This window comes from Scyliorhinus canicula, chromosome 12 (assembly GCF_902713615.1).
Source record: "Scyliorhinus canicula chromosome 12, sScyCan1.1, whole genome shotgun sequence".
In the NCBI taxonomy this organism is placed as follows: domain Eukaryota; kingdom Metazoa; phylum Chordata; class Chondrichthyes; order Carcharhiniformes; family Scyliorhinidae; genus Scyliorhinus; species Scyliorhinus canicula.
In genome coordinates this window covers 162,787,762-162,810,399 of record NC_052157.1, presented here as the reverse complement: position 1 = coordinate 162,810,399, position 22,638 = coordinate 162,787,762, and the positions used below count along the sequence as shown (strand labels likewise).

At 54.8% G+C, this 22,638-nt stretch overlaps 1 protein-coding gene across 4 annotated transcripts in view; it reads right to left on the bottom strand.

The window, feature by feature from the left end:
- The window catches only part of smg6 (SMG6 nonsense mediated mRNA decay factor), a 619,962-nt gene that overhangs the window by 542,801 nt on the left and 54,523 nt on the right, over positions 1-22,638 (bottom strand). The window contains exon 1 of one of the 4 annotated variants that reach the window (XM_038814768.1): positions 6,506-6,607. The exons of the other annotated variants lie outside the window; for them this stretch is intronic. The gene's annotated coding sequence lies outside the window, so the exon portion shown is untranslated. Of the gene's footprint in view, positions 1-6,505; positions 6,608-22,638 lie in introns of those variants that run through there. 4 annotated transcript variants of the gene reach the window in all.

Genomic DNA, 22,638 nt, shown 5'->3' with positions numbered 1-22,638 from the left:
TGCAAACTCCACACTGACAGTGATCCGGGGCCAGGATCAAACCTGGGACCTTGGCGCCGTGAGTCAGCAGTGCTCACCGTCAATCAGGACACTGGGTTTTAGCTGGAGTTCTGATGGTGCTGTTTAGCATTCTAGTGTTTACTTTTAATGCTTAGCCAGTTGCTGTGTTTATACAGTCCAACAAAATGGGGGGCGGTGTAAATGCAACACAAACGCCAGCTTTGCATTTTTGGGCCAAATGGCCGCATCTTTGCAGTATGTTTTATGTTATTTATGAAGTCTTAACAGGGAGCTATGCTGGTCACCTGAACTGATGTCTTTTGGAATATTTACTCCATTCACCACCTTTGCTCAACTGTGAATGCAGCCATGGTCGGGCAGCATATTAACACTCAGTGTCTCAGAACCCTGGCAAGAGTCAGCCTTCGGGAAAGGAAGACAATTGTGCAGACAACGATTTTGGAAAGATATTCAATTGTTTCCCCAACATTATGAATGGAACCAACTGACAGTGAACTCAACATTCACTTTTCAAAACGGCTGCTTTCTAAAGCAGAAGAACAGTTAAACAGTTCTCCAGTGCAATGGGCCACTAAGACTTAATTTCAAAACCCTGACAGTAATGCAGCCATGATGCCACCTGCTGGTCACTGCAGCACTGAACCAGCTACAAGCCCCATACCTACAAAGATCCATAGAATCCAATTCACTCTATTATTCCAGAACAGTGAAGCCAGAGCTAAGACAGGACCAATACAGACTCCAAACGGTGGAAAGGCAGCCATGATGCGCGCACTCTCCCACAAGGCAGAAAGTTGTGAGCTCAAATCTCATTCAGATATTAGGCACACAATCTAAACTGACACTTCAAAATTGTTTTTTTTTTAAATTCATGTTGCGGAATGTGGGCATCGCTGGCTAGGCCAGCATTTATTGCCCAGCCAGAGTTTCCCTTAAGAAGATGGTGCTGAAAGGGCGGAGAGGAGCTTCAGGTACTTGGGGGTTCAGGTGGCCAGGGGCTGGGGGGCCTTGCATAAGCTAAACCTCACCAAGGCTGGGGGAGCAAATGGAGGAGGAGTTTAAGAGGTGGGACATGCTGCCGCTGTCTTTGGCGGGTAGGGTGCAGTCAGTCAAGATGACGGTGCTCCCGAGGTTTCTGTTCCTGTTCCAGTGCCTCCCCATCCTTATCCCCAAGGCTTTTTTCAGGCGGGTTAACAGGAGCATTACGGGGTTTGTGTGGGCACACGGGACTCCAAGGGTGAGACGGGTGTTCTTGGAGCGGGGCAGGGATGGGGGGGGCTGGCGTTGCCCAACCTCTGTGGGTATTATTGGGCTGCCAACGCAGCGATGGTGCGTAAGTGGGTAATGGACAGGGAGGGGGCGGCATGGAAGAGGCTGGAGATGGCATCCTGTGTGGGTACAGCCTGGAAGCGCTTGCAACGGCGCCGCTGCCGCTCCTCCGACGAGGTATACCACGAGCCCGGTGGTGGCAGCTACCCTCAAGATTTGGGGGCAATGGAGGCGGCACAGGGGGGAGTTGGGGCCTCGATGGGGTCCCCGATACGGGGGAACCACCGGTTTGTTCCGGGGAGAATCGATGGCGGGTTCCTGAGTTGGCACAGGGCAGGTGTCAGAAGGCTGGGGGACCTGTTCATAGACGGGAAGTTTGCGAGCCTGGGTGAGCTGGAAGGGAAGTTCAGGCTCCCCCCGGGGAACACCTTTAGGTACATGCAAGTAAGGGCGTTTGTCAGGTGGCGGGGTTCCCCCTGCTGCCGCCGCGTGGGGTCCAGGACAGGGTGCTCTCGGGGGTATGGGCTGGAGAGGGGAGGATCTCGGAAGTGTACCAGGTGATGCAGGAGGTAGACGAGGCCTCGGTGGAGGAGCTGAAAGATAAATGGGAGGAGGAGCTGGGTGAGGAGATTGAGGAGGGGACGTGGGCGGATGCCCTAGAAAGGGTGAACTCCTCCTCTTCGTGTACGAGGCTTAGCCTCATACAGTTTAAGGTGCTGCATAGGGCTCATATGACCGGCACAAGGATGAGCCAGTTTTTTGGGACCGAGGACAGGTGTACTAGATGCTCAGGGAGCCCAGCAAACCATGTCCACATGTTCTGGGCATGCCCAGCGCTGGGGGAATTTTGGAAGGGTATAGCAAGGACGGTATCGAGGGTGGTAGGATGGGCCAATCCAGGCTGGGGACTCGCAATATTTGGGGTTGGGGTGGAGCCGGGAGTGCAGGAGGCGAAAGAGGCCGGTGTGCTGGCCTTTGCGTCCCTAGTAGCCCGGCGGAGGATTCTTCTTCAGTGGAAGGATGCGAGGCCCCCAAGCGTGGAGGCCTGGGTCAACGATATGGCGGGGTTTATTAAATTGGAGAGGGTGAAATTTGCCCTAAGGGGGTCAGTGCAGGGGCTTTTCAGGAGATGGCAACCATTCCTAGATCTCCTGGCAGAACGGTAAAAACAAAGGTCAGCAGCAGCAACAACGGGGGGGGGGGGGGGGGGGGGGGGGGGGGGGGGGGGGGGGGGGGTTGTGTTGTCACGGCAGCCACTGTGCGTCGGTGGTGAAGGGACTAAACGTTTGTGGAAGGAGGAGCAATCAAGCGGCTGCTTTGTCCTGGATGGTCACAGAATCATAGAATCACTACAATGCAGAAAGAGGGCATTCAACCCATTGAGTCTGCACCGACCCTCCAAAAGATGACCCTACCTCGGCCCAATCTCCTGCCCCATTGCCATAACCCCACCTAACCTTTGGCACTAGGGGCAATTTAGCACGGCAAATCCACCTAACTGCATATCTTTGGACTGTGGGAGGAAACCGGAGGAAACCCACGCAGACACAGGGAGAATGTGCAAACCCCACACAGTCACCCAAGGCCAGAATTGAACCCGGGACCCTGGTGCTGTGTGGCAGTAATGCTCACCACTGTGCTACCTTGCCGCCTCAATTGTGTCAAACCTCTTGAGTGTTGTTGGAGCTGCATTCATCCAGACAAGTGGAGATTATTCCATTACACTCCTGACTTGTGCCTAGTGAGACTTTGTTCGGGTCAGGCCCCGGGGTGGAGGTTGGATTCGGAGCTTTAGTGGATAATGAGTTCTGTGGGAAGGTGACGGTGGCAATTAAGAATTACGTTGAACTCAATCAGAATGGGGAGGTAGTGGCAGCCACGTTTTGGGAGGCCTTGAAAGCGATGGTCTGGGGGGGGGGGGGGGGGGGGGGGGGGGGGGGAGGATTATTTTATTCAAGGCCCAGAGGCTAGGATGGGGAGGGAGAAACATCAGCGACTGTTGGACGAGATAGTGGAGGTGGATAGGAGGTACTCTGTGGCCCCCACAAAGGAGTTGTTGGCAGAAAGAAGTTGCAGGGGAAGTTTGACTGGTTGATGCCTGGAAGGGACAGCTACGGCGGGTGAGGGGGGTGCAGTATGAGTATGCGGAGAAGGTGAGCCATACATTGACCCACCAGCTGCGGTGATAGGCAGCTTCGAGGGAACTTCATCTTTGGCAGGTAGCAGGGGGGGGGACATGGTGTTGAATCAGGAGAGGATAGATTAAGTGTTCAAGGCCTTTTCTGAAGGGCTGTATAGGGCCGAGCTTCAGGGTAAGGAGGCTGATACGGGTCAGTTTCTGGATGGGGTGGACTTCCCGGAGACGGAGGGGGGAGGAAGAGGCAGGCACTCGAGGAGCTGTCAGGGCTAAAGGAGGTGATGGAGTGTATTGGTATGATGCAGTCATGGGGGGACCACATGGCCTTTGTGAAGGGGAGGTCGCTTTCTAATAACATTAGGAGGTTGCTAAACATTATTATGACCCCGTCAGGGGGGCGGATGCCGAAGGTGATAGTGTCCATGGAAGCAGAGAAGGCCATTGATCGGGTAGAGTGGTGGTATCTGTTTGAGATTCTGGGGATCGTTGGAAGGAGGGGGGGGTTGGGGCGCGTTAGGGACATATGTTCGGACGGAAGTTTCCTGGGCTAGAGGAGCTGCGGGAGAGGTTTGAGTTAGCAAAGAGTGAGTTTAGGTACTGGCTGGTTCGGGACTAGGAGCTGCCTTCATTCCCTCAGGTGCCAGAGTTTACGCTCCTGGAGAAAATGCTGCTCTCAGATGAGGTGAGGATGGTAGGATTGGGGATATATGGGGGTGTTGAGGGGAGGACGGTAGGATTGGGGATATATGGGGGTGTTGAGGTGAGGATGGTAGGATTGGGGATATATGGGGGTGTTGAGGTGAGGACGGTAGGATTGGGGATATATGGGGGTGTTGAGGGGAGGATGGTAGGATTGGGGATATATGGGGGTGTTGAGGTGAGGATGGTAGGATTGGGGATATATGGGGGGGTTGAGGTGAGGACGGTAGGATTGGGGATATATGGGGGTGTTGAGGGGAGGATGGTAGGATTGGGGATATATGGGGGTGTTGAGGGGGGAATGGTAGGATTGTGGATATATGGGGGTGTTGAGGGGAGGACGGTAGGATTGGGGATATAGGGGGGTGTTGAGGGGAGGATGGTAGGATTGGGGATATATGGGGGGATTGAGGTGAGGACGGTAGGATTGGGGATATAGGGGGGTGTTGAGGTGAGGATGGTAGGATTGGGGATATATGGGGGTGTTGAGGGGAGGATGGTAGGATTGGGGATATATGGGGGTGTTGAGGTGAGGATGGTAGGATTGGGGATATATGGGGGTGTTGAGGGGAGGATGGTAGGATTGGGGATATATGGGGGTGTTGAGGGGAGGACGGTAGGATTGGGGATATAGGGGGGTGTTGAGGGGAGGATGGTAGGATTGGGGATATATGGGGGTGTTGAGGTGAGGACGGTAGGATTGGGGATATATGGGGGTGTTGAGGGGAGGATGGTAGGATTGGGGATATATGGGGGTGTTGAGGGGAGGACGGTAGGATTGGGGATATAGGGGGGTGTTGAGGGGAGGATGGTAGGATTGGGGATATATGGGGGGATTGAGGTGAGGACGGTAGGATTGGGGATATAGGGGGGTGTTGAGGGGAGGATGGTAGGATTGGGGATATATGGGGGTGTTGAGGTGAGGACGGTAGGATTGGGGATATAGGGGGGTGTTGAGGTGAGGGCGGTAGGATTGGGGATATAGGGGGGTGTTGAGGTGAGGATGGTAGGATTGGGGATATATGGGGGGATTGAGGTGAGGACGGTAGGATTGGGGATATAGGGGGGTGTTGAGGTGAGGATGGTAGGATTGGGGATATATGGGGGTGTTGAGGTGAGGACGGTAGGATTGGGGATATAGGGGGGTGTTGAGGTGAGGGCGGTAGGATTGGGGATATATGGGGGTGTTGAGGTGAGGATGGTAGGATTGGGGATATATGGGGGTGTTGAGGTGAGGATGGTAGGATTGGGGATATATGGGGGGGTTGAGGTGAGGACGGTAGGATTGGGGATATATGGGGGTGTTGAGGGGAGGATGGTAGGATTGGGGATATAGGGGGGTGTTGACAGAGCAAGGCATTAGGGAAAAGGATCAAGCGGAAATGGGAGGAGGAGTTGGGGAGGGAGATAGGACAGGGACTTCGGTGTGAGGTAATGCGGTGAGTGAACTCAACCTCGTGCACAAGAATGAGTTTGATACAATTTAATGTGGTGCACAGAGTCCACATGACTCAGACTCGAATGAGTGGGTGTTTTTGGGGGTAGCAGACGGGTGTGAGAAGTGTGGGAGGGGGCCGACGAATCACGCTCATATGTTCTGGGGGTGTGAGGAGTTGGAGAACTTTTGGGAAACAGTGTCGGGAACCTATCGAGGATTGTCGGGGTGGAGGTGAAGCCGGACCCCTGGTGAAGATCTTTGGGGTGTGGGAGGTGCCGGAGCTGCTGGAGGGGATGGGGGTCGATGTCGTGGCCTTTGCCTCTCTGATTGCCCAGCCACGGGTACTTTTGAATTGGAGGTGGGCTATGCCACCGGGCATCGCTGCATGGGTGGGGGATCTGTACTGATTTCCCAGGTTGAAACAAAATCAAATTTGCCTTAAGAGGGTCAGAGGAGAGCTTTGGAGTACGGTGGAAGCCAGTCATGGTTATATTTGTGCAGCTGTTTGTCGAGGGGCGGGGAATTAATGAACAAACTGCATACTTTGATTGGATGTTAATCTTGTGTTCTTCTGTTGAATGCATTTGGAATAAAATATTCTTTTAAAAAAAAATCCTGTGGTGCAGAATCTAAAGAGCAGGCACGTCTCCCAGTACCCTGACCAATATTCAGCTCTCCGCCAAAACTGATCATTCACCTTATTGATATTATTGGGATCCTGCTGTGTTAATACGGCTGCCGTACAGCCCTATCCAACCGCAGTTTCTTCACTGGAAAATTATTTACTGCAAACACGACACTTTTGAGATGTTTAAGACAAGTGAACACATGTTAACATTTTGGGGCTATGATTCAACAAATGGGTTAAAAATCAAGCTTCAAAGTGCATCCTGTCTGCTATAGAGTAAAATCTTCAATGAAGATCAAGCTGAGGATCTCACCGTGTAAATTGCCAAAATAGCAAGCTGGTTGTAAGGACGTCCATTTTTTGGTGCAATCTGTTGGGCTTTCAAGTACCAACTGTGGAGAAGAGAGTAGGCGTTATATTAAGGTCACATTCCAGCCTCCTACAATACAGTAAATAATAGCCCTCCTGCTGAACACACACTGATCTGATGGTTTCTGCCACTTTAGTTATTTACATTTGAAGAGTTTTCCCACAGTTGAGAAGGAACAGTGGAATTCACCCTCACCGGAAGCACTCTTGCGGTTGATCGGACCAGACGAAGTTTAAATAATACCATAATGTTCACTCTCTCCTTCGCCTTCTCCCACCCTCCTTCTCCACCCCTCTCCCTCTTTCCCCTCACCTCTCTCTCCCCTGCCCCCTCTACCCATCCTCTTCATCCTCCCTCACCAACTCTCCCATCCCCCCCCCTCTACATCCCTGTACCCCCCTCACCATCTGTCCCCCAATGGCTTCTCTTCCCCGCTTCCCCTTGATCCTCCTCCTCTCTTCCAATCGTTTCCCTGACCCTTTCCTTCTCTTTGCCTCCCTCATCCATCTCTCAATCCCTGCCAATCCTCTCCTTTTCCCTTAAACTTTTACCTTGCAGGAGATTGACCCAGTCGCCTCTCAGCTAACTCTCCTGTCTCCCTGGGCAGTCTATTGTATGGTTTCACCACCGCGCATGATAAATAACTGTCTGTTCCCCTTCCCTATTCTGATTCATGCCCCTCAATTAAGGTTTTGTGGTTATACCAATCAACTTCTGGAGGCTCAGTACTGATGACCTCAGGAATCTTGCAAAAGCCAGCTTGATCTTCCACAAGCTATCTTTCCCAATATGTGAACATTCTCGGCTGGCCTCGCCTCTTCAAACAGATCAGGTGTCTTAACCCTAGGTATCAATTTAGCTACTCTGCTGTTCACTGTAGCAACATGCTCAGTGTATATTGTTCTTCAAGTGGAACTAGTTTTTGACTGATTCATCATCACACCCTGGCCCTTTTGTCTACCATTGGTTAAAATCCTAGGAACTTGTTTGTTTTATTGTTTACAAACGGCCCAGAGATCTACCATTGGCCTCTTTCACACTAACATGTTTGCTGTGAATGGCAGTATTCACAGTCACTAATCAGATCACAAATGTATGCTGATGACACCAACTCTACCTCGTCGCCATCCCTCTCAAGGCCCCCACTGCCTGGGCTGTCTCAATGCTTGGCTGACATCCTGTCCTGGATGATCTGCAATGTCAGACGTGCCCTGGCCACATATATATCTAGGACTGCAGAGAGGGCTTCAAACTAAATAGTTGGGGGAAGGGTTCAGGTAAGGGAAGATTTGGAAGACGGGCAACAGTATAAGTTAGCGATATGGGTAAAGGTAACAACAGTATGACAGGAAGAGATAGAACATACAAACACAAGAGTGCATCAGCAAAGAGTGGAGGAAAACTACCTTTAAACCAAACAAAAACTGAGCGACAAAGATCCATGCATGGCTTACGAAGGAGGTTAAGCATAGTATGAGCGGGGAGGTGGCACAGTGGTTAGCACTGGTGCCTCACAGCACCGAGGTCCCAGGTTCGAATCCCGGCTCTGGGTCACTGACCGTGAGGAGTTTGCACATTCTCCCCGTGTCTGCGTGGGTTTCACCCCCACAACCCAAAGATGTGCAGGGCAGGTGGATTGGCCACGCTAAATTGCTCCTTAATTGGAAAAAATGAATTGGGTACACTAACTTTTAAAAAAAGATTGGGGAGGCAGCGGCATTGTGGCAGTGATCTGGAGACCCAGGATAATGTTTTTTAAATTTAGAGTATCCAATGCATTTTTTCCAATTAAGGGGCAATTTAGCGTGGCCAATCCACCTACCCTGCACATCTTTGGGTTGTGGGGGTGAAACGCACACAGACACGGGGAGAACGTGCAAACTCCACAGGGACAGTGACCCAGAGCCGGGATCGAACCTGAACCTCGGCGCCGTGAGGCAACCGTGCTAAACACTTGCGCCACCGTGCTGCCCGAGATCCAGGGTAATGACCTGGCGATCCGGGTTCGAATCCCACCACAGCAGGTGGTGGAATTTTAAACTCAATAAAATATCTGTAATTTAAAGTCTAATGATGACCACGAAACCATTGTCGATTGTCGTAAAACCCCTCTGGTTCATAAATGTCCTTTACGGAAGGAAATCTGCCGTCCTGGCCTGGTCTATATCTGACTCCAGACCCACAGCAATGTGGATGATTCTTAAATGCCCTCTGAAATGGCCCAGCAAGCCACTTAGTGTATTCAACTGCTACAAAAACATGGAAAAGGAATGAAACAAGAAGTATCCCCATCCTCAATGATGCACATCTGTGCAAAAGACAACGCTGAAGCATCTGCAGCAATCTTCAGCCAGAAGTGCTGAAAGGATGATCTATCTCGGTCTTCTCCAAAAGTCCCCAGCATCACAGCTGTCAGTCTTCAGCCAATACAATTCACTCCACGTCAGTGTTTTCCAAACTTTTTTCCGGGGAACCATTTCTACCAACCCGGCCGACCTTCCCGACCCCCGCCGGCCGACCTTCGGGGCCCCCGCCGGCCGACCTTCGGGGCCCCCGCCGGCCGACCTTCGGGGGCCCCCGCCGGCCGACCTTCGGGGCCCGCGCCGGCCGACCTTCGGGGCCCGCGCCGGCCGACCTTCGGGGCCCGCGCCGGCCGACCTTCGCGGCCCGCGCCGGCCGACCTTCGCGGCCCGCGCCGGCCGACCTTCGCGGCCCGCGCCGGCCGACCTTCGCGGCCCGCGCCGGCCGAACTTCGCGGCCCGCGCCGGCCGAACTTCGCGACCCGCGCCGGCCGACCTTCGCGACCCGCGTGGCCCGGACCTTCGCGACCCGCGTGGCCCGACCTTCGCGACCCGCGTGGGCCGGACCTTCGCGACCCGCGTGGCCCGGACCTTCGCGACCCGCGTGGGCCGGACCTTCGCGACCCGCGTGGCCCGGACCTTCGCGACCCGCGTGGCCCGGACCTTCGCGACCCGCGCGGCCGACCTTCGCGACCCGCGCCGGCCGACCTTCGCGACCCGCGCCGGCCGACCTTCGCGACCCGCGCCGGCCGACCTTCGCGACCCGCGCCGGCCGACCTTCGCGACCCGCGCCGGCCGACCTTCGCGACCCGCGCCGGCCGACCTTCGCGACCCGCGCCGGCCGACCTTCGCGACCCGCGCCGGCCGACCTTCGCGACCCGCGCCGGCCGACCTTCGCGACCCGCGCCGGCCGACCTTCGCGACCCGCGCCGGCCGACCTTCGGGACCCTACCCGGCCGACCTTCGGGACCCTACCCGGCCGACCCTTCACGGCCCACGCCGGCCGACCTTCGCGACCCAACCCGGCCGACCTTCCCGACCCAACCCGGCCGACCTTCGGGACCCAACCCGGCCGACCTTCGCGACCCGCGCCGGCCGACCTTCGCGACCCGCGCCGGCCGACCTTCGCGACCCAACCCGGCCGACCTTCCCGACCCAACCCGGCCGACCTTCCCGACCCACGCCGGCCGACCTTCGCGACCCACGCCGGCCGACCTTCGCGACCCAACCCGGCCGACCTTCGCGACCCAACCCGGCCGACCTTCGCGACCCGCGCCGGCCGACCTTCGCGGCCCACGCCGGCCGACCTTCGCGGCCCACGCCGGCCGACCTTCGCGGCCCACGCCGGCCGACCTGAACGACCCATGCCGGCCGACCTTCGCGACCCACGCCGGCCGACCTGAACGACCCCCGCCGGCCGACCTGAACGATCCACGCCGGCCGACTTTCGGGACCCAATCCGGCTGACCTTCGCGACCCACGCCGGCCGACCTTCGCGACCCACGCCGGCCGACCTTCGCGACCCACGCCGGCCGACCTTCGCGACCCACGCCGGCCGACCTTCGCGACCCACGCCGGCCGACCTTCGCGACCCACGCCGGCCGACCTTCGCGACCCACGCCGGCCGACCTTCGCGACCCACGCCGGCCGACCTTCGCGGCCCACGCCGGCCGACCTTCGCGGCCCACGCCGGCCGACCTTCGCGGCCCACGCCGGCCGAGCTTCGCGGCCCACGCCGGCCGACCTTCGCGGCCCACGCCGGCCGAGCTTCGCGGCCCACGCCGGCCGACCTTCGGGACCCAATCCGGCTGACCTGCGCAACCCACCATTACCTTGTTTGTTCCTGACAAAAATGGAGGAAATGTTTTTAGGTCACTTTGGCCCCAATGGTCCCTTTGCCTCCCCGAACTTGTAAAAAAAAAGGCTGCAACCGTATAAAAAGAAACGTGGCCGATCATTGGTACGCATGCGCACCGATGATCGGACATGCATTCGCAGTGCGGCCAAATTTTTTTTATATGGTCGTGGCCTTTGTGAAAGCCGCTTGTAGCCGGCATAGCTAAGAGCCGGCTGCTGCGGCTGTTGCGCGCGGATTTGCGCGATCTGGAGCACTGCTACGGACGACTCCGTGATCCTCCCGATACCCACCCGTGACCCCCCCCCCCCCCCCCCCCCGAGTTTGACAATGCCTGCTCCACGTGATATCAAGGAATGGGAGAATGCAATGGATACTACAAAGCCTATGGGCCCTGACAATATTGCGGCACAGTAGTTAGCACTACTGCCTCACAGTGCCAGACAAGCGGGTTTGATCCCGACCCCGGGTAACTGTGTGGAGTTTACACATTCTCCCCGTGTGTGCGTGGGTTTCCTCCGGGTGCTCCGGTTTCCTCCCACAGTCCAAGGATGTGCAGGTTAGGTAGGTGGATTGGCCGTGCTAAATTGTCCCTAGGTGGGGTTACGGGGTTAGGGTGGGGTCTTAGGCCTAGGTAGGGTGCTCTTTCAGAGGGTCAGTGCAGACTCAATGGGCCGAATGGCCTCCTTCTGCACTGTAGGGATTCTATACTGAAGACTTGTGCCCCAGAATTTGCCGCACCCCTAGCCAAGCTGTTCCAGTACAGCGACAACACCGGCATCTACCCAGCAATGTGGAATATTGCCCAGGTGTGTCCTGTAGACGAGAAACAGGTCAAATCCAACCCAACCAATCACCACACTATCAGTCTACTCTCCATCATCAGCAAAGTGATGGAAGGAGTAATCAACAGTGCTATCAAGCGGGACTTCTGATTGCGGCTATGCAGAGCTAAGCCGCACGTTCGGCAGCTCCCGCTTTAAGAGGACTTGTGGGCTCTTTTAAGGGCCCCAAACAGCGCTGATTCAATGATTCCCGGTGGATAAAGGGGTCTGGAGCAAAACCCCCCGGGATTTATGGTGCGGACCCGGAGTGGGGCGAGGAGAAAAGCAGCAGCAGCTCCCCTGGAAAAGCGGGGGAAGGTGGACAAAATGGCGGCCGGTGGAGCCCCTGAGGAGTGGAGGCAGTGGGCTGAGGAGCAGCAGGCGGCCCTCCTGCGCTATTTCACGGAGCTGAAAGGGGAGTTGTTGGAATCCCTGAAGGTGACGACGAGTAAGCTGCTGGAGACCAAGACAGCCCAGGGTGCAGCGATACTTGAGTTGCAGCAGCAGGCCTCTGAGCACGAGGAGGTGGTTTCGGCCCTCGTGGGGAAGGTGGAGATACACGAGGCGCTTCATAAAAAGTGGCAAGATCACTTCGAGGAGATGGAGCTTCGGTCACGGAGGAAGAACCTGCAGATCCTGGGCCTCGAGGAGGGGCTGGAGGGGTCGGACCTGCTGACCTATGTGGCCGTGATGTTGAACTCGCTGGTGGGGGCAGGATCCTTCCATCTGTCCCTGGAGCTGGAGGGGGCCCACAGAGTACTGGCCAGGTGGCCTAAGGAGAATGAACCCCCGCGGGCGGTGCTGGTGCGGTTCCATCGGTTCAGTGACCGGGAGTGTGTTCTCCGATGGGCCAAGAAGGTGAGGAGCAGCAAGTGGGAGAATTCGGTAGTGCGTATCTACCAGGACTGGAGTGCGGAGGTGGCCAAGCGGAGAGCCGGGTTTAACCGGACGAAGGCGGTGCTCCATGGAAAGCAGGTGAAGTTCGGCATGTTGCCGCCTGCACGCCTGTGGGTCACCTACAAGGACCAGCATCACTACTTCGAGTCCCCGGAGGAAGCGTGGGCCTTTGTGCAGGCTGAAAAGCTGGACTCGAACTAGAGATTGGGGGCTGTGGGAGTTTTTCTATTTCTGTATCATTGTTTATGCTGTAGCGGGTTATTCTGTTTGTTTCTGTTTTTTCTCTCGCTTTCGGACAATGTGGGTTATGGTTTTGTGTTCTGAGGGTACTGGGGTTTGTGGTTGATATGTGTCTTTGTTTGTACGGAGTTGGTGGTTGGGTTGGGACTGCGGTTTGGGAGCTGCGTTGGGGGGGGTGGGGTGGGGGCAGTGTGAAAGCGCGGGCTTTTCTCTGGTTTCCCGTGCTGCGGGACAAGGGGGTGGAGCTGGTGGTGAGGGGCGTGGTTATTAGACCGGGTTTCCCGCGCTGAAGCGGTGCCAAGGAGCTGATGCAGGGGCGGAGGGGGGACCTCATATCGGGAGGGGTCGGAGTTAGAGCGGGAGCTGCCGGGGTCAGCAGAAGTCAGCTGGCTCACGGGAGTACAGTGGAGGGAGAGTCGCGGCTAGGAGGGGTCCTAGCCTTTTTGGGGGGGGGGGGGGAGATACCGGGTTGCTGCTGGATTGGCCAGGGAGGAGTTGGTGCGGGTCGGGGGGGGGGGGTTGGGGTGCGGTTCTATCGCCGTGGGAAACGGGCCGAATGGGTGCTGGCCAGGGGCGAGCAGTCGATGGGCTATGGCTAGTCGACGAGGGAGGGGGGCGGGGCGCCCCCTGATCCGGCTGATTACATGGAACGTGAGGGGGTTGAATGGGCCGGTTAAGCAGGCCTGGGTGTTTTCGCATCTGAAGGGGCTGAAGGCGGACGTGGCTATGCTCCAGGAGACCCACCTGAAGGTGGCGGACCAGGTCCGTCTGAGGAAGGGGTGGGTGGGGCAGGTTTTCCACTCAGGGCTAGACACGAAGAACCGGGGGGGGTGGCGATCCTGGTAGGGAAGAGGGTGGCGTTTGAGGCGTCTGAGGTGGTGGCTGATAGTGGCGGCAGATATGTGATGGTGAGCGGTGAGCTGCAGGGGGAGAGGGTGGTCTTGGTTAATGTGTACGCCCCAAATTGGGATGATGCTGGTTTCATGAGGCGTATGTTGGGCCGCATTCCTGGCCTGGAGGTTGGGGGGGGGGGGCTTCAATACGGTGCTGGATCCCCTACTGGATCGTTCTAGTTCAAGGTGTTGAGGGGGTTTATGGACCAGATGGGAGGAGTGGATCCCTGGAGGTTCGGGAGGCCGAGGGCTCGGGAGTACTCTTTTTCTTCTCCCATGTGCACAGGGTTTATTCCGCATTGATTTCTTTGTTTTGAGTAGGGGGACTGGTCCCGAGGGTGGAGGAGGCCGAGTATTCGGCTATTGCGATTTCGGACCATGCTCCGCATTGGGTGGACCTGGAGATCGGGGAGGTGCGGGACCAGCGCCCGCTTTGGCGTCTGGACGTGGGGTTGTTGGCTGATGAGGTGGTGTGTAGGAGGGTTCGGGGATGTATCGGGAGGTACCTCAAGGTCAATGATACTGGGGAGGTCCAGGTGGGGATGGTGTGGGAGGCTCTGAAGGCAGTGATTAGGGGGGAGCTGATCTCCATCCGAGCCCATAGGGAGAGGGGGGAAGAGGAGGGAGAGGGAGTAGTGACTGGTGGAGGAGCTGTTGAGTGTGGATAGGAGGTACGCGGAGGCCCCGGAGGAGGGATTGCTGGGGGAGCGGCGTAGCTTGCAGGCCAAGTTTGATTTATTGACCACCAGAAAGGCGGAGACACAGTGGAAGAAGGCGCAGGGAGCGGTCTATGAGTATGGAGAGATGGCGAGCAGGATGCTGGCGCACCAGCTTCGTAAGCGGGACGCGGCTAGGGAGATTGGTGGAGTGAAGGATAGTGGGGGGAATGTGGTGCGGCAGGGTGCAGAGGTCAATGAGGTCTTCAGGGATTTCTATAGGGAACTGTACGGGTCGGAGCCGCCGGCGGGTGGGAGGGGGAATGGAGAGTTTTTTGGACAGGCTCCGATTTCCAAGGGTGCAGGAGGAGCAGGTGGAGGGACTGGGGGCGCCGATCGAGTTGGAGGAGCTGGTCAGTGGGATTGGCCACATGCAGTCGGGGAAGGCGCCGGGACCGGATGGGTTCCAGGTTGAATTTTATAAGAAATATGCGGACCTGCTGGGCCCCCTGTTGGTTAGGACCTTCAACGAGGCATGGGAGGGGGGTGTTCTGCCCCCGACGATGTCTCGGGCGCTAATCTCCCTGATCCTGAAGCGTGATAAGGACCCCTTGCAGTGCGTTTCATACAGGCCGATTTCACTGCTGAATGTAGACGCCAAGTTGCTGGCGAAGATCTTGACCACTAGAATAGAGGACTGGGTGCCGGGGGTGGTACATGAAGATCAGACGGGTTTTGTGAAGGGGAGGCAGCTGAACACTAACGTGCGAAGGCTGCTAAATGTGATAATGATGCCGGCAGCAGAAGGAGAGGCGGAGATTGTGGTGGCATTGGATGCGGAGAAGGCCTTTGACAGGGTTGAGTGGGGGTACTTGTGGGAGATGTTGGAGAGGTTCGGGTTTGGCATGGGGTTTATTAAAAGGGTGAGGTTGCTGTGCGAGGCCCCGATGGCGAGTGTAGCGACAAATGGGAGGAAGTCCGAGTACTTCAGGCTCCACCGTGGGACGAGGCAGGGGTGTTCCCTGTCCCCCTTGCTTTTTGCGCTGGCAATTGAGCCTCTTGCCATGGCTCTCAGGGAGTCGAGGAGGTGGAGGGGTTTGGTGCGAGGTGGGGAGGAGCACCGAGTGTCGCTGTATGCGGACGACTTGCTGTAGCAGACCGGGGGGGGGGGGGGAATGCCGGAGGTGATGGAGATTTTTGCTGCGTTCGGGAGTTTCTCGGGATATAGATTGAACCTGGGCAAGAGTGAGCTGTTTGTCGTACACCCGGGAGATCAGGAGGAGGGGATTGGTAGGCTCCCGCTAAAGAGGGCAGTGAGGAGTTTTAGGTACCTGGGGGTTCAGGTGGCTAGGAGCTGGGGGACTCTGCACAAGCTCAATTTTACTAGGTTAGTGGAGCAGATGGAGGAGGAATTTAAAAGGTGGGATATGCTGCCGTTGTCGTTGGCGGGTAGAGTACAGTCCGTTAAAATGACGGTGCTCCCGAGGTTTTTGTTTTTGTTTCAGTGCCTCCCCATTTTCGTTCCGAGGGCCTTTTTTAGGAGGGTGAACAGCAGCATTCTGGGATTTGTTTGGGCACACGGGACTCCGAGGGTAAGGAGGGTCTTTTTGGAGCGGGGCAGGGACAGAGGGGGGCTGGCGCTGCCCAACCTCTCTGGGTACTATTGGGCGGCTAACGTCTCGATGATACGTAAGTGGGTAATGGATGGGGAGGGGGCAGCATGGAAACGGATGGAGATGGCGTTCTGTGGAGGCACGAGCCTGAAGGCACTGGTAACGGCGCCGCTGCCGCTCCCTCCAGCGAGGTACACTACGAGCCCGGTGGTGGCGGCTACCCTCAAAATTTGGGGGCAGTGGAGGCGACACGGGGGGGGGGGCGCGGCTCGGAAGTGGCCCCGCTGCGGGGAAACCACCGGTTTGTCCCAGGGAACGTGGATGGCGGGTTCCTGGGGTGGCACAGGGCGGGCATTAGGAAGTTGGGAGACCTGTTTATCGATGGGAGGTTCGCAAGCCTTGGTGAACTGTTGGAGAAGTTTGAGCTCCCCCCGGGGAATATGTTCAGGTACCTTCAGGTCAAGGCGTTTGCTAGGCGACAGGTGGAGGGGTTCCCTTTGCTGCCCCCGTGGGGGGTAAGGGATCGGGTGCTTTCGGGGGTGTGGGTCAGGGATGGGAAGGTGTCTGACATCTACCAGGTAATGCAGGAGGTGGGGGAGGCGTCGGTAGAGGAGCTGAAGGCTAAGTGGGAGGTGGAGCTGGGGGAGCAGATTGAGGAGGGGACATGGGCGGACGCCCTGGAGAGGGTGAACTCCTCCTCTTCATGTGCGAGGCTTAGTCTCATCCAGTTCAAGGTGCTGCACCACATGCCCGGATCTAGGATGAATAGGTTATTTGGGGGCGAAGACAGGTGCGTCAGGTGTTCGGGGAGTCCAGCGAACCACGCCCATATGTTCTGGGCATGCCCGGCACTGGAGAAGTTCTGGAAGGGGGTGGCGAGGACGGTGTCGAGGGTGGTAGGATCCAGGGTCGAGCCAGGCTGGGGACTCGCGATATTTGGTGTTGGGGTGGAGCCGGGAGTGCACGAGGCGAAAGAGGCCGATGTCTTGGCCTTTGCGTCCCTAGTAGCCCGGCGGAGGATCTTGCTGCAGTGGAAAGATGCGAGACCTCCGAGCATGGAGACCTGGATTAATGACATGGCGGGATTCATTCAGCTGGAGAGGGTCAAAGTCGCCCTGAGGGGGTCGGTACAAGGGTTCTTTAGGAGGTGGCAGCCTTTCCTTGACTTTCTGGCTCAACGATAGGGTACTAGGTCAGCAGCAGCAGCAACCTGGGGGGGAGGGGGGGGAAGGGGGGGGGGGCGTTTTAGGGGGATAGTGTTTAAGTTAATTTGCTTATTGTTAATTTATTTTGCTGTTTATTGGGATTGGGGGGGTGGGGGGGTGGGGGGGTTTGTTATATGCGTTGTTACGGGTGCCGGGGGGTGTTTATTACTATCATTGTTATTGTTATTATTGTTTCGTTGATATATATTTTTCAAAAAATTCCAATAAAACATTTTTTTTTAAACTGTTATCAAGCAGCATTTACTCAGCAATAACCTGCTCACGGACACTCAGTTTGGGTTCCGTCAGGGTCACTCAGCTCCTGACCTCATTACAGCCTTGGTTCAAACATGGACAAAAGAGCTGAATGCCAGAGGTGAGGTGAGAGTGAATGCCCTCAGCATCAAGGCAGCATTTGGCCGAGTATGGCATCAAGGAGCTAAACTGAAGTCAGTGGGAATCAGCGGGAAAACTCTCCGCTGGCTGGAGTCATACCCGGAAAAGGGAAGATGGTTGTGGTGGTTGGAGGTCAATCATCTCAGCTCCAGGACATCACTGCAGGAGTTTCTCAGGGTCGTGTCCTCAGCCCAACCATCTTCAGCTGCTTCATCAATGACCTCCCTCCCATCATAAGGTCAGAAGTGGGGATGTTTGCGGATGACTGCACAATGTTCAGCACCATTTGCAACTCCTCAGATAATGAAGCAGTCCATGTCCAAATGCAGCAAGACCTGGACAATATCTAGGCTTGGGGCTGACAAGTGGCAAGTTACATTCGCGCCACATAAGTGCCGGGCAATGAGCATCTCCAACAAGGGAGGATCTAACTACCACCCCTTGACATTCAACGGCATTACCATCGCTGAATCCCCCACAATCAACATCTTGGGGGTTACCATTGATCAGAAACTGAACTGGGCTAGACAGAATAATACTATGGCTACCAGAGCAGGTCAAAGGCTGGAATCCACAGCGAGTAACTCCCTCCTGACCTCCCAAAGCCTGTCCACCATCTACACGGCACAAGTCACGGTAGCATAGTGGATAGCACAATTGCTTCACAGCTCCGGGGTCCCAAGTTCGATTCCCGGCTTGGGCCACTGTCTGTGTGGAGTCTGCACATTCTCCCCGTGTGCGCGTGGGTTTCCTCCGGGTGCTCCGGTTTCCTCCCACAGTCCAAAGATGTGCAGGCTAGGTGGATTGGCCATGCTAAATTGCCCTTAGTGTCCAAAATGCCCTTAGTGTTGAGTGGGGTTACTGGGTTATGGGGATAGGGTGGAGGTATGGGCTTGGGTAGGGTGCTCTTTCCAAGAGCCAGTGCAGACTCGATGGGCCGAATGATCTTCTTCTGCACTGTAAATTCTATGATCTATGATCTACTAAGTCAGGAGTGTGATGGAATACTCCCCACTTGCCTGGATGAGCGCAGCTCCAACAACACTCAAGAAGCTCAACACCATCCAGGACAAAGCAGCCCCGCTTGATTGTTCCCCTTCCACAAACATTCAAACCCTCCACCACCAGTGAACAGCGGCAGCCGTGTGCACCATCTACAAGATGCACTGTAGTAACTCACCAAGGTTCCTTAGACAGCACCTTCCAAACACACGACCACTACCATCTAGGACAAGAGCAGCAGATACTTGGGAACCGCACCACCTGGAGGTTCCCCTCCAAGTCACTCACCACCCTTCACCATTCCTTCACTGTCACTGGGGCAACATCCTGGAACTCCCTCCCTGACAGCACAGGGGGTGTACCTACACCTCAAGGACTGCAGCGGTTCAAGAAGGCAGCTCACTACCATCTTCTGAAGGGAAACTAGGGATGGGCAATAAATGCTGAACTAACTAGCAACGCCCACATCCCGAAAATGAATTTTTAAAAACAATGTCGAAAAGAATAGTAGCAGATCCGAGGAATTGGGAGTTTTACAGGAACCAGCAAAGAGCTATCCAAAAATTGAAACGTGTAAAAATAGATTATAACGGTCGACAATGTAGGAATGTGAAAGCTGGGACTTCAGGTGCAGCATGTAATGGAGCGGTTGCACGCCTCGGAGTTCCTGCCGGAGTTCGCAGTTTAGGCTCTTTCCGCCCTGTCGGCAATGGGAATTGGTCCCAAAAAATGTTTTAACTCGACGGGGTAAGAGTCCTACAACAAGGGAATGCGCGCCATGTACTGAACCAGGCAACAAAAAGAGAGAAACAGCATGAAAGGTGAAGTCGGAACAAATTGCAGCAGACCACCGAACATGAAACAGGGTCACTTGGACTTGCGGTGCGGAGTAGCGGCCGCATCTAGGGCGGCTCCGGCACTTTGGCCTTATCTGCCCAATCAAAGGGAAACTTTAAAAAACAAAATTGGAAATCCTCAGTAGAAAAATCGGTCGTGGCGTTTGGGGCCCGAGGACTGTGGCGGGTTCAAGGCAAGTTCAAGCAGGGGCCAAGCCAGGCCAGTGCGGAGCTCAGATCAAGGCAGCCAGCTAGACCAGGAAGACCAAGCTCACCAACCTCCTCCCGAGAGAAAGAGAAGAAAAGTAAAGGAGAAAAAAAAGGGGGGGGGCAAGCGAGTAGAGCGAGGAAGGTAACTGAAAAGCTGACTTGTTTGTAATGGTGACGATAATGCTGAGCAAATGCACATCAGGTGTCTCCCCATCGGGGGGGGAAGGAAATGTGAGGTTGGAGATCGGCCGTGCCCAGCGCTCCACGTGGAGGCTGGACCCAGACCTGCTGGCCAATAATGGCTTCGACCAAGAAATATCACAAGCCATAGGCGAATACGTTACAAATAACCGAAATAGGGAAGTCTCACCTTCCACGCTCTGGAAGTCACTGAAAGGCGGTAATTAGAGAAGAGATTATAGCCTACAAGGCACAAAGAGATAAGGAAGAGAGGGTAGTCAGGCAACAACTGATTGACTCCATTCCAGAGGTCGATAGGAAATACTCCGAGGCCCCGACCATAGAGCTCTGGCGGAGAGGAAAATGCTACAAATGGACTTGAACCAGCTATCCACCAGGAAAGCAGTGCACCAACTCCACCAGACATGGGGGACCTTCTATGAGCACGGGGGAAAGGCTGGCTGTCTACTGGTTCACCAGCTGTGAAAGCAGAGCGCCACGGCGGAGATAGCCCAGGTGAAGAACAGCAGAGGCAGACTGGTAACCGACCCAAAAGAGGTCACCCAAACGTTTGAGACCTTCTACCTGATTAAACGGTTCCTCGATGGACTGGACATGCCAGTCAAGGGGGATGATTGGCGGGGAGAGCTGGAAGCACCAATAGGACTGGGAGAGATCATGGACAGTATCCGCTCCATGCAGGTGGGTAAGGTGCCAGGACCTGACAGGTGCCCGGCGGACTTCTATAAGAAATTCGCACCAGCGCTGGCCCACACCTACAGAACATATTTTCAGACTCGCTAGCAAGGGGCAGCCAGCCTCCAACACTAACACAGGCCACAATATCGCTGATACCCAAAAAAGACAAGGACCTGACGGAATGTGGATCATATAGACTCATTTTGCTACTTAATGTAGACGCGAAGATACTCGCCAAAGTCCTGGCCAAGAGACTGGATATTTGCATTCCAGAGCTGGTCGCAGAGGACCAGATGGGCTTTGTCATGGTTAGGCAGCAACTGCAAACATCAGGCGGCTGCTAAATGTATTAATGACCCCCCCCCCGGGAAGAGAACACCAGAGGTGATCGTGTCCCGGGAGCAGAAAAGGTCTTCGACAGAGTCGAATGGAAGAACCTCATCGAGGTACTGGAGTGGCTTGGGCTAGGAACAGGGTTCACCTCCTCTGTGAAACTCCTGTACAACACCCCCAAGGCGAGTGTTCAGATTAACACCACCAGTTCGGAATACTTCCAGCTGCACAGAGGCACACGGCAGGGATGCCCACAGTCCCTGCTCTTGTTCACCCTGGCAATCGAATCATTAGTAATCGCTCTGCGAGATGCAAAAAGCTGGTAGGACATCCGAAGAGGAGGCAGAGAGCACAGAGTCTCACTCTATGTGGATAACCTGCTCCTGTACGTCCTGGACCCACAGAAAGGCCTGAAAGCAGTCATGCAGCTCCTGGAAAAGTTTGGAACCTTTTCGCGCTACAAACGCAAGCTGGGCAAGAGCGAGGCGTTCCCGATGACCCCGAATGGGGGAAGGACAGAGCTGGAGGGACGATGTTTCGTTTTGTGCTTCCCTCGGGTTCCCCCCCTGTCCCTTATGCGTGCCCTCCCTTGGCTGTCTTCCTTCATAACACACACACACAACACACAACACACAACACACACGAGATGAAATAAGTACGATAGCAAAAAGTGATCTTGGATCAGAAGATGTAGAATCCATATCTGTGAAGGTAAGGAATAGCAAGGGAAGAAGACAGAGGTGGGAGTCTTCAATAGGCACCAAAACAGTAGCTATACTGTAGGAAAGAGAATTAATCAGGAGATAATGAGGGCATGTAAAAAAGGCAGTTCATTAATCAGGGAGGACTAATCTTCATATGAACTAGGAAAATCAATAGGTTCAATCCCAGCCCCGGGTCACTGTCCGTGTGGAGTTTGCACATTCTCCCCGTGTTTGCGTGGGTCGTAGATGTGTTGTAGATCCAACCAGGGATCAGGCTATTTTGCATCTGGTAATGTGTAATGAAGCAGGTTTAATAAACAGTCTGAGAGTAAAAGATCTCTAGGAAACAGTGATCATAACTTGGTAGAATCAGCATTTCAGTTTGAGAGTGAGAAACGTGGGTCAGAAACAACTGTGTTAAGCTTAAATCAGAGTAATTATAAAGGAACGGTGGCAAGTTGGCTGGAGTGCCCTGGGAAATGGGTTTTAGCAGATTCATCAGCAATGCACAATAGTTCATAACTCAAAACCAAGATATATCCCAGTGAGAAATTCGGCTTCAGGAGGGGATAAATCAACTATGGGAAAACACGGGAGGATAGCATTAAACTGAAAAGAAAAAACACGCAATGTGGCAAAAATTGATGCTGAGCGAAAGTAGGGAAAGTTTTAAAACCAACAAAAGATGACCAAAAAATAAATAAAGAGGAAGGAGATAAACAGTACAGGTAAACTAGCAATAACATAGAAGCAGGCAGCAAGGGCCTTCTTTAAATATATAAAAGGAAGAGAGAGGCCAAAGTGAACAAAGGCCCTTTAGAAAATGTGACTGGGGAAATAATAATGGGAATCGCGGAAATAACATGAGGTGTTAAATAAATACTTTGCGTCAGTCTTCATGGTGGAAAACACTAATAACGTTACAAAAATACTAAATAATCAAGGGGCAGCAAAAAGGGGTGCAGGCAATAATACTAAATAATCAAGGGGCAGCAAAAAGGGGTGCAGGCAATAATACTAAATAATCAAGGGGCAGCAAAAAGGGGTGCAGGCAATAATACTAAATAATCAAGGGGCAGCAAAAAGGGGTGCAGGCAATAATACTAAATAATCAAGAGGCAGCAAAAAGGAGTGCAGGCAATAATACTAAATAATCAAGGGGCAGCAAAAAGGGGTGCAGGCAATAATTACAATAACTACCACTAGAGTAAAAAGTAAGTTTTTTTTTAATTC